Source organism: Macrotis lagotis, chromosome X, assembly GCF_037893015.1.
Source record: "Macrotis lagotis isolate mMagLag1 chromosome X, bilby.v1.9.chrom.fasta, whole genome shotgun sequence".
NCBI classification, from domain to species: Eukaryota; Metazoa; Chordata; class Mammalia; order Peramelemorphia; family Peramelidae; genus Macrotis; species Macrotis lagotis.
In genome coordinates this window covers 188,614,839-188,631,180 of record NC_133666.1, presented here as the reverse complement: position 1 = coordinate 188,631,180, position 16,342 = coordinate 188,614,839, and the positions used below count along the sequence as shown (strand labels likewise).

Sequence of the window (16,342 nt, the reverse complement as noted above, 5' to 3'; positions counted from 1 at the left end):
TCATCCACACTATGATTCTGTGAGGAGTCAAAATCTAAAGATTACCCTATCAATTAGAAAAGCAATGAAATATTTTGAGAAAAGAACTGTTGGTAGACAAGGTCTAGGATTTTAGTCTTGACTTACTAGTTTATTTCCTTATCGGCAAAATGGCAATAATATTTATGCTTAACATTGTCACTATGAGGAAAGTATATGTTAAAAAAATTTATACAATTATAAATCATTTTCTTTGAACTTTTAAGTAACAGAACTCAATATTGCAGCAGAATGGTATATGAACAATTGATCTTGAAGTCAAGATGACCTATATTCATGTCCAGGATCTGACAAACTAGCTATTTGATCATGTTTAAGAGTGACTAAATAGTTGATATGCATCATGTCCATTTGTCTGAGAGGTAATTTTGGTAGACTTGCCTGACACTGCCTTTTGTTGCATTTCACATGGGAGCACCCAGTCTTGAGGAAATAGTTAATGCATTGGCATGGAAAAATATATACTTGGAACTGTTTTGCTTGAGGCTTAGATCAAAGTTTGTATTTTCTCAGAATGGTGGAATAGGAACAAAGAGTAGGGGAAGGAAAGGAGACTGGATTTATAATTTTCCAAGTATCTATCCAGACAACTCAGTTTATACATTTTTCCTTCTAAATTGTCACCTTATTGCTTAGTTTCTTGAAAGGGAAGGGCATCTGAGTTGAGTTTTTGACCTTTGCTAGAGCATCTGAGATTAGACTCTGCTGAGTGAAGTGAATAGAACCAGAACGTAACAGTAACACTATGCAATGGTCAATTATGATTGACTTAGCTCCTCAGCAATATGATCCAAGACTATGGAAAATGCCATCTACATCCAGAGAAAGAACTATTGAGTCTAGAGCAGATTGGAGCATACTATATTTCACTTTTTTGTGAATTTTCTTTTTATTTCATTTCACAGCACGACTAATGTGAAAATATATGATTGCATGAGAGCACTGGCCTTGGAGTCAGGAGGATGGAAGAATCTGACCTCAAGATTCGTTAATAACTGTGACCTTGGGCAAGTCACTTGGGCAAGCCCTGATTGCCTCACATCCAGGGCTATCTCCAGTCAACCTGATTCATATCTGGCCACTGGATCCAGGTGATTCTGGAGAACTGGAGAAGACTGGTGGCCTTAGAACAGCACCCTTTGAAATCCCAATTCATGAGCTTATCATGGCATCATCTCTCTGCTGTCATGGTCTTCTTCAAAAATGAATGCTAAAACAAGTCATTCTGGGGAGGCAGGGCAGGGCAAAAAAATGATATTCATAATTTTTTAAAAAGATTTTGAAAATTGTCTTTACATGCAATTGGAAAAAATGGTGTTAGGAAAAATCAGGTTCAATGGATATCTGAGGATGGTAGCATTTCTAATCTAAATTGGAAGAATGTCAATTGTTCATGAGTAGGTTGAGCTAATATAAAAATGACAATTCTACCTAAATAAGATTGGTATGGCACTGAATAGTATGGCAAATAGTATGGCAAAAATTAGACAAACACCCATATCTTACACCCTAACGTACCAAGATAAGATCGAAATGGATGTATGATTTAGACATAAAGGGTAGTATCATAAACCAATTAAAAGAACAAGGAATAGTCAGATCCATGGAAAAGAAGATTTTTATTTTATGTTTATGATCAAACAAGAGATAGAGAACATTATAAAATGCAAAATGGATTTCTACTACAATAGATTTTGCACAAATAAAACCAATGCAACTGCAATTAGAAATAATGCAGAAAACTGGAAAGCAATTGTCACAGATAATGCCTCTGATTTAAGACTTCCATTTCTAAAATATATAAGGAACTGAGTCAAATTCATACAAATACACTTCATTCTCCAATTAAAAAGTGGTCAAAAGGGGGAGCTAGGTGGCATACTGGATAAAGCACTGCCCTTGGAGTCAGGAGTACCTAGGCTCAAATCCGGTCTCAGACACTTAATAATTACCTAGCTGTGTGGCCTTGGGCAAGCCACTTAACCCCATTTGCCTTGCAAAAACTAAAAAAAAAAATGGTCAAAGTATATGAAGAGGTAGTTTTTAGATGAAATTAAAGCTCTCTATAGTCATATAAAATCAAGAAATACAAATTAAAACTGAGGTGCCCTTCATACCTATCAGGCTGGCAAAAAGAGGAAAATGTTAGAGAAATGTGGTAAAACAGGGCAACAATGCACTGTTGGAAAACAATTTGGAACTATGCCCAAAGGGCAAGAGAACTGTGCATATCCTTTGATGCTGTAATACCACTACTAGGTGTGTATCCCAAAGAGATAAAAGGATACTCATGTACCATACTATGTACAAAAATACTTACAGCAACTCTTTTTATAGTGGCAAAAAATTAGAAATTGAGGGGATGCCCATCTATTGGGGAAGGGCTGAACAGGTTGTGGAATATAGATCCGATGGAGTTCTATTGTTCTCTAAGAAATTGTGAAAGGCTGGACTTCAGAAAATCATGGAAAGACTTGCATGAAAACAGTTAAGTGAACAACCAGGAGAATATTGTATGCAATATTGTGAAAAGATCAACTATTATGGACATAGCTCTTCTCTGCAGTTCAGCAATCAAGGATAATCCCAAGATACTCATCATGGAAAATGCCATCCACATTCAAAGAAAAAACTATGGGATCTGAATGCAGAGCAAAGCATACTATGTTCACTTTTTAAAACTGTTCTCATGGTCCCCCCACCCCATACTAATTCTTTCCCAACACGACTAATATTGGAATATGTTAAAACATGATTGTATATATACAACCTCCATCAGATTGTTTGCTGCCATAGAGAAGAGGAATAGGAGGATAGAAAAGTATGGAAGTCAAAAACTTAAAATATGAAATTTTTGTGTGCAATTGAAAAATTAACAAATTTAAAGTACCATTTCCCCTGATGATTTTTACTCTTTGCCCTACTCTCTGCTTTTCACAGGGACATTCTGACTGTCCTAATGAAAGCCTGGGCTGAAATGGATGGATTTTAGTTTTACTTACTGGCACTGACAAAGAAGCATAAATCTAAATCGGGGATTTCAACTGACCACAGGTTCAAGATGAATTTTAGATGTGACTAGGCTACTAAAATAGTCCAGTCACTTTTAGGTTGCATTCATTTATTTTAGACCTCTGTGACTAGTGTTGCAGGAGCCAGGACTACAAAGTGAAAAACTGAATAACCTGCCTTTAAGGAGCTTTTCTCCTCCTGAACATAGAGGGGTGGGGAAGAAAGAGTGGACAACATGAACAATGTGAAGAGGTGAATTGATACAAAATTCAAAATTTGTCTCAAGATACTTCCCTTGCCCAAGTCCCTGGATAAGTCACTTTAACCTCCATTTGCCTCAGTTTCCTCATCTGTACACTTGGAACAATAGCAGCACCAATCTCCCAGGAATGTTTTGAGGATCAAATGAGATCATTGTATTGCAAAAGTGTTTAGCATATAGTGCCTGTTTCATAGTAAATGTTGCATTAGGAAATTCTAGGCAGAAAAAAAAATGTTAAGCTACCAAACTGCCAAACCTGTGCTGATCTTGTGCATACATAATAAAGAACACCTTGGGTATTCTTAAAAATGTAAAAAAAAATTGTCTTGCTCCAGCCCTGGGAAAGTTTGCTGCCTCATTTACCAACCTGTTAGAAATGTTCCCATATAACATTTCAAAGCTATCTTCTAAACTGGCCAACCTGACCATCTTACAAGGGAGGGAGGTTGAGGCCTACAAAGAATGAGAACAGATGGTTACCCAATAATGAGCTAATTTTCCTCGAGCATCCTGACATTCAGTTACACTTTCGCAAACCCCTAACCCTTCCAGCACAAATACCATGTTATTCATTTCCTTATATTTAAGCCAGTGCAAAATCCCTTTATTAGCCACTTGTCCCTTATTAGCCACTCATCCCTTAAGGATCAGCCTGCTTGCAATAACCATACGGCAGTGTAATAAAATGTATATGCCCCTCATTTCTGAGTCTCTAGTGAATTCAGTCAGCCCCAAGAACCTCACTCCATCAGTAAGCTATATAAATGTTAGCTTTCATTTATATGCATTTCACTGGGATGATACCAATTGTTCCCAAAAGAGAAGGCCCTTTTATAGTCAATGAAGGGACTTTTATAGTCCAACATTGAAGGAAGCTAGGAAGTAGAGATGAGGAGTCTGTGCATTCCATGTGTAGGACACTGTATGTGCAAAGGGCAGAGATAAACTATCACATGCAGGAAATAGCACATCAGCCAATTTGACCAGAACATAAAATACATGAGAATAATACTCATAATTCATAGATCAAAGACTTGGAACAGACCTAGATCAGAGATCTAGAATTAAAATGGATCTAATCCAACTCCATTTTTACAGATGATGAAACCAAAGTCTAGGGAACATAAGCTTTTTCAAGGTCATACAGGTAGCATCAAAAGCTATATTTGAACCTATATGGCCTCTGATTTTGGAGTCAGTGGTTTTTTTCATGTTAAATTCAAAATCAATTTGGAAATAAAGTGTGTGTGGGCTGATTGTGAATGGCTTTTAAATGCCAAAAGGGAGACTTTCTATTTTATCCTAGGTCCAGTAGGGAGCCACCAAAACTTGAACAGGAGAGTAATCTGTTCAGTATTAGAAATGTAATATACTAAGTAAGTAAAGTAGGAAAAAATTAAGAGCCAGCTCAAAGCAATTTTCAGCCTGAGCCTTACAGCTCAGAAAATCAGCAAAACTGGGGTTTGGTTTCCTTGACTTGTCTTAAATCATGAAATGTTAAGGCATTTTTGTCTGGAGGAGGGGAGTGGGAAAGATACATTTGCCTGCACAACCCTAAAGACAGGTAATAGCCTGGGCCACTGGTAGGGCAATATCTCAACTAGTCAGACCACATCTGAAGAATTGTGTAGTTTTAGAAGCCATATTCTAAGAGTCTCTGACAATCTCAGAGGTGGATGACCAGGACCTGGTCAAAACCAAGTGTTAACTCAAGATGCCATCTTCTAAGTATGTTCTTTAGTAGCTCTCCTATCCTACTTAAAAGCAGCCCTTGGGGATGCTCACATCACTTAAGTTACCCAGTAGAAGCAAGGTCTTTGTATTAAAGTCCCTTGTCCCCCAGTAGGGAGAATTTATCAGTCCCAGTCTTGATTTACCTACCAAGTCCAGACACCTTTCCTCCTAATGCCAGATTGTGATTTATAAACCCAGCAGATTTTGCCAGTTTGGAGACTCAAGACCATCTTAGGTCCTCACGAACCTGTTCCCATCATTCTGGCCTAACTTTCTGATGGTTTATTTCCTCTCAGTAGAACATTATCAGTGTTGGCCTTGTTTTCCTGTGCTCAAGCTGCATTAATATCCCTATTAAGGGGCAAACTTCCTTATTCCTCTAGTTTTTTAAGTGACTTTTGCCTCCCCAGAATTCCTTGAATTTACTTTGTGTTAAGTATTGTATCTCTTTTAATGGAAGATGATCTCATTGAGGGCAGGGATTTTTTTTCATTTTTGTTTTGTATACTCAGCACCTTATACAGTATCTCTAACATGATTAATGCATACTTATGAAATTTAAATTAAACAATGGGGGTAATATTAAGTTGTTTAAGTCTGGAGAAGAGAAAATTTAGGGGAACATAGTAATTTACTAATTATCTAAGGGACTATTATGTGGGATAAGAGTTCTGTGGCCTTTATTGATATGGAAATTATGGAATTATAGAAAGGGAGATTTCAGCTCAGTATAAGTGAGCTTCCTAATAATTAGAACTTTTCTAAAATGCAATAAGTTGTTTTGCAAATAAGTGAGCTCTTGGTCACTGGAAATATTCAAACAAAGGCTACATGATCATCTATTGGGGATCTTGTAGAAGGAATTCCCATTTGGCTACCAGTGACACTAAATAACTGCCTATTCCCATTTGACCTCTAAGAGTCTAAAATCTATGTTACATATTATGGAAGCTCATAAAGTTGTGATTCCAGAAGAATTGGATAGAGATACTTCAAGAGTAATAACCTAAGGGAAAAAAAAAAAGAAAAGAATTATTTGGGGGTGGGGGTTTGCAAGGCAAATGGGGTTAAGTGGCTTGCCCAAGGCCACACAGCTAGGTAATTATTAAGTGTCTGAGACCGCATTTGAACCCAGGTACTCCTGACTCCAAGGCCAGTGCTTTATCCAGTATGCTACCTAGCTGCCCCGGAAAAGAATTATTAAATTAAGGAAGTTTTTGTAAAGCTGTTTGAGTCTAAGTCTTAGTTCAGTAAATCTTGAAATAATATAACAAATGTTAGGTAAGAACATATGTAAATTCTCAGAAGATGCCGGAATCATAAGCAATATCAGTATTGTGCTAACAAGAGAACAAATGGTGGCAGATAAACACGAAAACTTCTATCAACAGTTTTATCAAGTAAGTAACCATTGGAAAAGCAGCAGCTGTTGTTACCTTAGTTTAAAGTAGATAAAGGAAACTAATTCTGTTGGACCCAGATTAAACACAATCACAGACAACAGAGGAGTGTGAAATCAACTGAAAAACAGGAACACAAAAAATGTGTTTGATCCTGAGTCTAGGACACTGGTTTATGCTCCTGGTTCTGATGTCAATTAGCTGTGTGACTTTGGAACAATTCCTTCTTGATTTTGGTTCGTTTTAGAAAGGCAATGAGGTTAAAAATGACTTGGCCAAGATCACACAGCTAGGTAATTATTAAGTGTCTGAGGCCAAATTTGAACTCAGGTTCTCCTCACTCCAGGACCGGTGCTCTATCCACTGTGCCATCTAGCTTCCCCACCTTTTCTTTGAGCCCCATTTATCTACCTCATTGTTAAATTGAAAGGCTCATTTACACAGGATGTTCTGGAGCCAGCTCCAGGAAACTTATGAAACCATCTCAGAAATCAGCAATTAAAAATCAGGGTTTGGTTTATCATTTTATCAATTTTCTAGCCTTAAGTGTTAATGCAAATTAATTTGCTGTTCTCATCCCCCTCCCAGCACATTCCTATATTGATTTATAAACATTGAATTTTAACAGGACTAGAGGAGAAGTTATGAAGTTTTCACTAGTTTGGGTGCAACAACAACTGGCATTTATATAGCACTTTAAGCTCCTTTGAACCTCTTAGCAACCCAGTCCTTACATCCCTAATATTCTAGGATTCAGTGACTAATAATTTCTCATTAAATAACTGGCTTTATCCTTCTGTAAGCCATCCAAACAACCCCTCACTTTCATTCATTTGCAACCAGGTAAAAATTTTTATACATTAATGAATTAGTGACTGTGATTATGGGCCCTATCTTTCCATCAATCCACTATAGGGCAACTGCTCAATATAGCAAAAGCCTGGTCCTGATTTCATACATACACATACACATACACATATACAGACACAGACACACACACACACACACACACACACACACACACACACACACACACACATCCTTTTAATACTGACTTTCCAGCTAACTACCAGGTTGCCCAGCTGTTATCCCAATCCTGCAAAATGATCAAGTCCCAGATAACATCTTTTGTACCACCCATTGAAACATCATTGTTGCTAATATTCAGCAATCTGCTTTATCCCATGATACATAATTTCATTGTTCTTTTAGTTCCCTGTAATTCTGATTCTTCAGAGATACTGGTTCACATGATTTATGATATATTATCATTCAGAGATTATTATTGTTATTAAAAGGGACTTCTGTGTTCCATATCATTTTTAGGATACTTATATAATGGAGAACTAACTTTAGTGGACATCCTAGTGTACATCATGATCTGAACAATATATATATTCATGGATTTTTCTATGTGCTTTGTTGCTCTTTTGTTTTGACTATTGGTCTCACTGAAAAAAATTCAGAAGTAATTCAGGGCTTAGGAACTATATTATTGAAATAAAGAACTCTCAGATAAGGAAATTCCCTCAACCCATGTGGGTCAGCACCTTTGCCTCTGAGATTAACACCAGAATCACAAAGACAATGTGTCTCAGAGGTGAAACTTGAATCAACGTCTTCCTGATTTCAAGGCCAGTTCTTACATGCTGATTTTTTTGTTTATGTTGGGAATTGAGGCAGAGGGGAGAACTAAGACCTATGCTATATTAAACAGTTGCCCTATAGTGGATTTATCAGTATTGGGCAAAAAGCCAGGTGATTGATGTCCCTAGGCAAGTTATTAAGCCTCTCTGGGTCTCCATATTTTCATATGCAAAATGGAGATAATCTGACATTTGTATAATGCCCCAGGGTTTACAACTGCCTTTTTATACATTATCTCATTTAAGAATAATAGTTGTATTAGCTCCCAGGGTTGACACTAGGATTGAATGAGATAATATCAAAAAATTATTTTAAAATTTTAACAGGTTATATAACTATATGGGGCTATCGCCATCATCATCATCATTACCATCATTAAAATTATTCTTTCTAAACTGGTCAAGATTCTTGAAAAACCACTGGAGCCTGCAAGGTTATTTTTTGATAATACCTGGATGGGTAAAATGTCATTCCCTCTGAGATGATGAGAGAAGGAAGGGAAGAGGAGGAAAGATGAAGCAAGAAGTCATACTGCAAACCACCTGATCAAAGGGGGGGGCGGGAAATTGAGCAGTGTGTCCGAATCATTTGGAATGAAATGATCTTTTTCCCCTCCTTTCTTAGAAATGTTTTTGTTAACCCTAACCTTCCAAATACCTACAATTAATCTTTGAAAAAAAGCTGCATAGTTTGGTAATAAAGAACTCTACATTTGGAAGTCAGAATTTGAATCCCATTTTTGTCAATTATTACTTATGTGACCTTTTACAGGATCACTTACCCTCTCAAAGACTGTTTTCTCATCTTCAAATGAATGGAATAATCTCAAATCTTCTTACATCTCCTTAAATTATAAAATAGACTTATTTGAATTTCTTACCATTTTTAAACCTAAAAGTTAGGTAACGGATATATCCTTATTCACTTCTGAATAGGTGTGACTTCCAACCTTAAGTCATAGTGCTAATTTCTCACTCCCTTCTCCCCACTTAAAACCCTAAAACATCTATAGAGCACTAGTTGTGTTGATAATGACATTACCTCTAGAGATGTATTGTCTCCTAGTGCATTTAAAATACACTGTACTTGGAAGACTTAGTGGTATCATCTGACTCCAATAGCTTTGATTCCTGGTTCCTCCATTTATAGGTCAACTATCTCTTCTGGACAGGTTGCTTAATCTTGCTGAGTCTCAGTTTCATTCTATATAAAAAAGGAAAATTAATATTCAAATGATCCAGTTTATAGGAGTCACTGAATCACATTTTTTCAAAGATTGGGTGGTAGTGGTAGTTCTCAATAGGTTGTCTGTTTAAACAAGGTGTCCCAAAAGTTTTACTTTCATTGGAAGCATCAATAGCTGAAAATGATAGTAAGAATTTTAGAATGATCTATTTATGGTTCCCCTCTAAAAAACTAGAGATCCATAATGAGAAGATGAGGAGGGAGGAATATTCCAGGCATGAATAACAAAAGGCTAAGGCACAGGAAATGAAAGTTGGCAGGTAGGTAGGTAGGTAGGTAGGGTTGTGTGTGTGTGTGTGTGTGTGTGTGTGTGTGTGTGTGTGTGTATGTGTGTGTGTGTGTGTGTGTGTGTGTGTGTGTGTGTGTGTGTAACAGCAAATAGGCCAGTATGGACTGGATCATGGAGTTCATGAAGGAAAGCAATATATTCAAAGCCTGGAAAGACAGGAAAAAAAGCCAGGTTACAGAGAGTTTTAAACATCAAATAGAAGAGGTCGATTTGTAACTAGAAGTAATAAGACTGGACTTTTTGATAGGGTGGCATGATCAAGACTGATTCTTTAGGAAAATTACTAGACATGTAAAGCATGGACTGAAGGAGGAAGAGACTTGACCAATTAGAGGGTTATTTCAATGTTCTAGGAAAGGGATAATGAAGGCCTGAACTAGGTTGGACATTGAAAAAGGGATTACACAAATACTGTAGAGGAAGAAAAAACTTTAAGACAATAGATTATATATGTTGATGTTTTCCATTTTTAAAGAAGACCACAACATTGGGAGGTGGTGCCATGACAAGCACATCAATTGGATTTGAGTCAGGGGTGCTGTGCTAGGTCACTAACCTCACTTTCTTTTCCAGAGTCATCTGGGTCCACTGGCCATATATGAATCAGGACAACTGGAGATGGCCCTGGATGCAAGGCAATGGTTAAACGTGACTTGCCAAAATGGGCAAGTATTTGAGGCTGAATTCAAACTTCCATCCTCCTGACTCCAAGGTCAGTGCTCTATCACTGCTGCACCTAGCTGCCCCTTGGGTTACATATGGGGTGAGAATAGAGGATGACATAAAATTTGGGTATATGGTTAACTGAAAGCATAGTAGTATAAGGGGAAAGTTTAGAAGAGGGGTTAGTTTTGGAGGGCAAATGAGATGTTTTAGACAGACTATAGAGGGTATTGAATAGCAATGTCCAATGGTTAGTGACCTGAATCCAGAACTTAAGAGGAATGAGGGATAGATATATACATATGGGAATTATCTGAATAGAAATACTAAATGAACCCATGCAAGCTGAGGAGCTCAACAAGTGAGATAGGAAACAAAGAAAAGAGACTAGGGCTCAGGACAGAGATTTGAGGGATATATGTAGTTAGAGACTTCAAATTTCTGATCTTTGAGATATCAGGATGAAATGGGTTAATCCTTCAGGCTGCCTCAATAGGAGGGTGAGGGACAAGTAATCACAAAATAGCCTTAGTCTCCTATTATACTAAAAATTGGTTTAAATCTATAAAGGTGGCATACCTTCTTTATAGATATAACTAATACAGAAGGCTCTTGCATTAATTTCCCATTTAAAAGACTGATTCCCGAATTTCTCGTGCACAGAGTCTGGAGTGAATCTCCATGTGTATGAAAGATATATATTATACACAAGTCATCATGATTCAAGAACGTTCTTTCTTTGTTCTGTAGAAAATAGTGAAACACCATAACAGACAATCCAGGACATATGCTGAATAACCATACAAGGCTGTAATTGAGTAATTCACATTATGTAGAGAATGAGGTTCCAAAGATTTCAATAGGATTTCACACACACACACACACACACACACACACACACACACACACACACAAACAATCTCTCTCTCTCTCAAAATCACACACACATATAAATATATACATATACATATATGAATTTGTGCAGGCATATATATGTGTACATAAGCATACATATACATCCACATGCCCTTATATGCATACTTATGCAATCTATGTAGATGTATTAATATGTATGTATAATCTATGCATACATACATGCATATACATACACCAAAGGAAGGAGAATATTCCTACTGAGGAATGCCAACAGTAATTCAACTTTTTGTTCTAATATAGGACTCTGAATCTTATATCTGCATTTGTGTGTTCGTGTGTCTGTGTGTGTGTGTGTGTGTGTGTGTGTGTGTGTGTGTGTGTCCTGAATTTGTTTGGCAGTCTGGTGAACCCTATGGACCCTTTCACAAAGTGATTTTACAAAAATGCTAAATTTCAAATTGAGGTTAATGAAAAGAATGATTTTTTTTCCTAATCATTAGTTGGTTGAAAAGAATTGTAGCAAATATAGTGTTTCTGCTTTTTGTGAATTTGGTGTAGCATAATAGAAAGTATGCTTGGATATGGAGGTGCATGATCTGAGTTCAGATTCTGATTCTGCTACATATTAGCAATGAGATCTTGGGCAAGTCTCTAAAATTCACTTTCTTCTCTGGAAAATGGGAATGATACTTACACTTCCTTATTCCACCATATGAAAAAAGTGTCAGTTGACCAATAAGCATTTAGTAAACAATGTCTATGTTCTGAGGCTACAAAAAGACAAATAGAACAGTCTGTCCCCCATGAAGACTAGATTCATCCAGGACTGATCACAAACAAAATATTATAGTATACAAAGTAACTAATGTGGGAGAAAGCTTGAAATATCAGAATAAGCCTCCCATAGAGAGGTGACATTTAGGCTCATTTTTAAACCAAACTTGAGATAGGTGTGAGAAGAATGTGTGATCTAGATGGGGGAGAGACCTCACAAAGATCTCTCATTCTGGATTCAACATACAGTAACATGAATGGAAGAGTAATATATATTAAGACTGGAAATGTAGGCTGAAGGCGATTGTAAAAGCATTGAGCTATACATAAACATGCACATATGTTTATGTGTATATATATATGTGCATGCTTATATGTTTATATATATATATATATATATATATATATATATATATATATATATATATATAATTATCATCCACTCAAGGCAGCTGCATTCAAATAATTTTTTTTTAATCCCAAAGCACTCTAGTCTGAAAGACACTTCTTTGGGAAATTCTAAGTTTATGCCTCCTCCAAAGTGATCTGCTGAGTCTACTTCCACATCTGTTGTGTTTGGGAGACAGTCATTTGTTTTTATTTGGGGTTTATCATCAGCAAACAAGATTCCACTGATATAGCATTAGCCTAATATAGAAGAGAATGGCAATACAGAACAAGTCTCAATAATCCTTTAGGAAATGGAGACAAATCCATAAGGGCAAACACCATATTGATCTGCTGCCCATAGAAGGTTATACTTTTTATGGGCTGGCAGCTATCTCATGTCAGGGATAGCCCTGAGTTTCTGCTAACCTTGGTCAATACATCTACATCTGTGAATATTGATTGATAGGAAATGGCAAGGTAATAACCTAAGGTTCCTGAACTGTTTTTCAGGATTTTGCTGATTTACCTATATGGTATATTTGATGGATGGCAATATCGATGGATACAATAATTGCCACAGTCTTTTGATGTTTTCTTGGTAAGAAGGATCTCCATATTCATCCAGAAGCAAGGGGATCATAGATTTTCTAACCAATCAAGTCTCCTCTCAGCAGGTAGAACCTAGGTGGAAAATAAATGATAATGAATCAGGTTTGAAATTACTTATTAACCATTCCCTAGGTTTTCTTCATGCAGCATTGTGATTTTGGACTACACCGACAAACAGGGACTAAATTAATTTTAATTAGAGAAGTTGAAAATGCCCTAGAATAGTTACCTAGCAGGGCAGGGTATGGTGCTAATTTGGTGAGCAATCAGAACCAGTCATGCTAACCCACTACTACCTTTTCAACCATCATGACTTCTCTTAGGACAGATACATATAGTGCAATGGATGGGGCAACAGGCCTGGAGTCAGGAAGACCCAAGTTCAAAACTGACCTCAGACACTTATTAACTGTGGTCCTGAACAGGTCATTTAACCTCTGCTACAGTTGTATCTATAAAATGGGATAATATTAATGTCTATCAGCTAGTGAGTACCAAATGAATTTTTTTTTATTTTCACAAGACAGTGGGGTTAAGTGACTTCCCCAGGGTCACACAGCTAGATAATTATTGAGGCCAGATTTGGGGTCATCCTGATTCTAGGGCTAATTATTGTGCTACCTGACTGCCCCAAGACTATATTCTTGAAGAGCTTGACACAGATAAATATACTATATAAATATTGGCTATTTCTTTCTAGGTATTTCCTTTGCTCCTCCCTCTTGGGAGTGGCATTCCTCTCAAGCTGTGTTTTTTTTTTTGGGAAAAAAACTGATAAGATGGATGCCAGCCTCAATCAGATTCTAGCTAGTCACAGCAACTCTGCTATTAACTCAGTTTCCAACTACTCACATATTCCTAAACTCTAGAGGATTTAGAGAATCTCATCTATTAGATAAATTTCTCTAGTAGGTCACAGAACTTGGTCAGACATCAAAGATACCAGGGTCATCACCAGCCATCTTGACTTTTGTCTTCATATTGGACTTCAGTGGAAGTGTGAATGCCAATGATTTGAGGCCAATGATGACTTTGTGCAACACTGCATCATTTAAATTCAATTCAGGCACTAGCAAAGACATTACCCTCATGATCACTGGTCCTCTTTGAAAACAAGTATAAACAACAATGATTATCCTTAGTATTTGAAAATGATTTTGTGAAGGAATATACATGAATGCTATAGTCCCCAGAACTATATAGTACCCTAGTACCAGCTCCCATATGCCTGAGGCAACAACAGACTCACCTTTGACGTTTTCTCAGTAGTGTAGTTCTGACTTAATATTACAAGAAAAGGCTAATAAATCTGAAAACTCAGAGAAGTTGGAAAATTGAGCCTTGGTGCCATTTTTTTTAAAATCAGCAATTAGAAGGAAGAATCAGGGGAAGATAAACATGGTTCAGGGAAAAAAAAGATGTATAACAAGACAAACTGGTTCTTTCCAAAACTGGCAAGACAATACCTTTGAATTAGGCAGGATACTTAAAGAAAAAAAAAAAACCAGCTGGAAGCAGTAAATAAATTATTGATTAAGAGATTATGTTTTGTATTGCTTCATTTCCATAATGCCTATAGTCCCAAATCTTTAAATCCATTTTCAAAAGGTTTCTGCCAATTCTTGATTTTCTGAAGCAAGGGAAATTGCTCTCATTCCTTTACCAACAGCTGAATCAGAGGAGAGTGATATCTGGAAAGCCTGAGAATTTTTCAGAAAAAGACTAAGAGACGTGATTAGAAAGACAAAACACAAAGAAATGAGGAAGAAAGGGAATTTAGTAGTCCCTAGACCTCCTTACCCAACTCTCAACTGCCCTGGGAAGGTAGGTTTCCAGAGTCAGGTTAACTGAACTCCTCAGAGTTCTAAAGGTAGTTCTGACAGTTAAGCCTTCCAATACTGTTATTCACAACTGCCTATCAGATATGCTCCCCGCCCCCCCCCCCCCATAGCAATCAATCAGAATTCTATTAGCTTCTAGAAAAGAATATTTACTGAGAAAATATATCAAAAACATTAGTTATAAAACATTTCCCACAAAATGATAGCACATTCTCCCATTTGGGTGGGAACCCAAAGTCCTTGGAGAAAGTGGGTTTAAATTCAGCATACAAAAGGAGTAAGACATATGTATTCAGAACAAATATGGCCAAAACAAAGTACCTCCCAACTATTAGCCTTGGAAGTATAGTTATCCCTTCAACATCATGGGGATTAGGGGCATGGCAACCCATGTTGTTGGAAAAATCTATGTAACATTTTTTGTACCTTTGTCCCAGAGAAGCAGTCTGACTTTTTTCCTTTTTCTTTTATGGAGTATTTATAATTTCTTACTGTAAAATTTGAGTTATTTGGTCATAATCTATATAATATAATACCATACATATATTTTGTACATTTTGGAATTTTTTTTTTAGGTTTTTGCAAGGCAAACGGGGTTAAGTGGCTTGCCCAAGGCCACACAGCTAGGTAATTATTAAGTGTCTGAGGCTGGATTTGAACCCAGGTACTCCTGACTACAGGGCTGGTGCTTTATCCACTACACCACCTAGCCGTCCCCATTTTGGAATTCCTAAACTTTTTCTATGTTGTTTGCTAGCCTTCACGTGTTGTATGTGGATTCTGCAAAACTCCCCCCCCCAAAAAATTTCCATTTAATATTTTAGGCCAACATGAGATATATTAAACTGTGATGAGGAAAATCATGATGAGAAAGGGATAATTATACTTTTCTCTCCCTTTGTGAATGTTCTTGTTCCTCTTAATGTGTAACCCTCTCCTGAACTCAATGAGTCCATGCCTTTCTAGAGATCATAGTCAATATTTCTTTCCATCATAGGGGGTCACTCACCTTGTAGTTGTCACAATCCTTAGCAACTGACTCTCTGTTGCCATTTACAGGGGATACTTCTTTTGTCATCTACTCCTACTCCAGGAAATTGCTAGCATAAACCTGAATTGCCAGAGGGACTTCTCTGCCAGATCTGATAGAGTTCCTGAATTCATTTGTTGCTGAGGTACTGCCATTTTAGAATACTTATCTGTCTAAGGTCAGGAAAGAAACGGAGGCACCATTGAATGTCTGGAGAAAAGCTCCAACTTCCCATATCGTTTTTATTGCCGAACAAGCTTCCTAATTCAAAACATCCATGGAAGAAAGAGAAAAAGGTCAACTTCTTGAAACTTTTGTATGCACATCCAGTTCCTGCTCAATCTTTTCCTGAGTCATCAGTACTTTTGGTCTCTCAAACAACCCAAAGACTCTTCATCACTCCTTAATACCAGCCTCTCAATCTTGTTTGGAAATTAGCTTTTCAAAATGCTACATGTTGAATTGGAACCAGGCAAGGAACATCTGCACATGATTTGTGTAGCCCACGAAGACCAAGATATACTCTGAGTC

At 37.1% G+C, this 16,342-nt stretch overlaps 1 long non-coding RNA gene across 3 annotated transcripts; it reads right to left on the bottom strand.

Annotated features, from left to right (window-relative positions):
* Positions 1 to 1,649: 1,649 nt before the first annotated feature.
* Positions 1,650 to 15,979, bottom strand: LOC141499737 (uncharacterized). 3 transcript variants are annotated; one of them, XR_012471750.1, is made up of 5 exons: positions 14,190 to 14,763; positions 12,858 to 13,012; positions 9,136 to 9,297; positions 8,876 to 8,938; positions 1,650 to 6,053 (listed from the first exon to the last, which is right to left on the bottom strand). It is a non-coding gene; the product is annotated as an uncharacterized LOC141499737 (long non-coding RNA). The 3 variants fall into 3 exon arrangements; XR_012471751.1 differs by lacking the exons at positions 8,876 to 8,938; positions 14,190 to 14,763 and adding an exon at positions 15,791 to 15,979; XR_012471749.1 differs by lacking the exon at positions 8,876 to 8,938.
* Between the last annotated feature and the right edge of the window lie 363 nt (positions 15,980 to 16,342).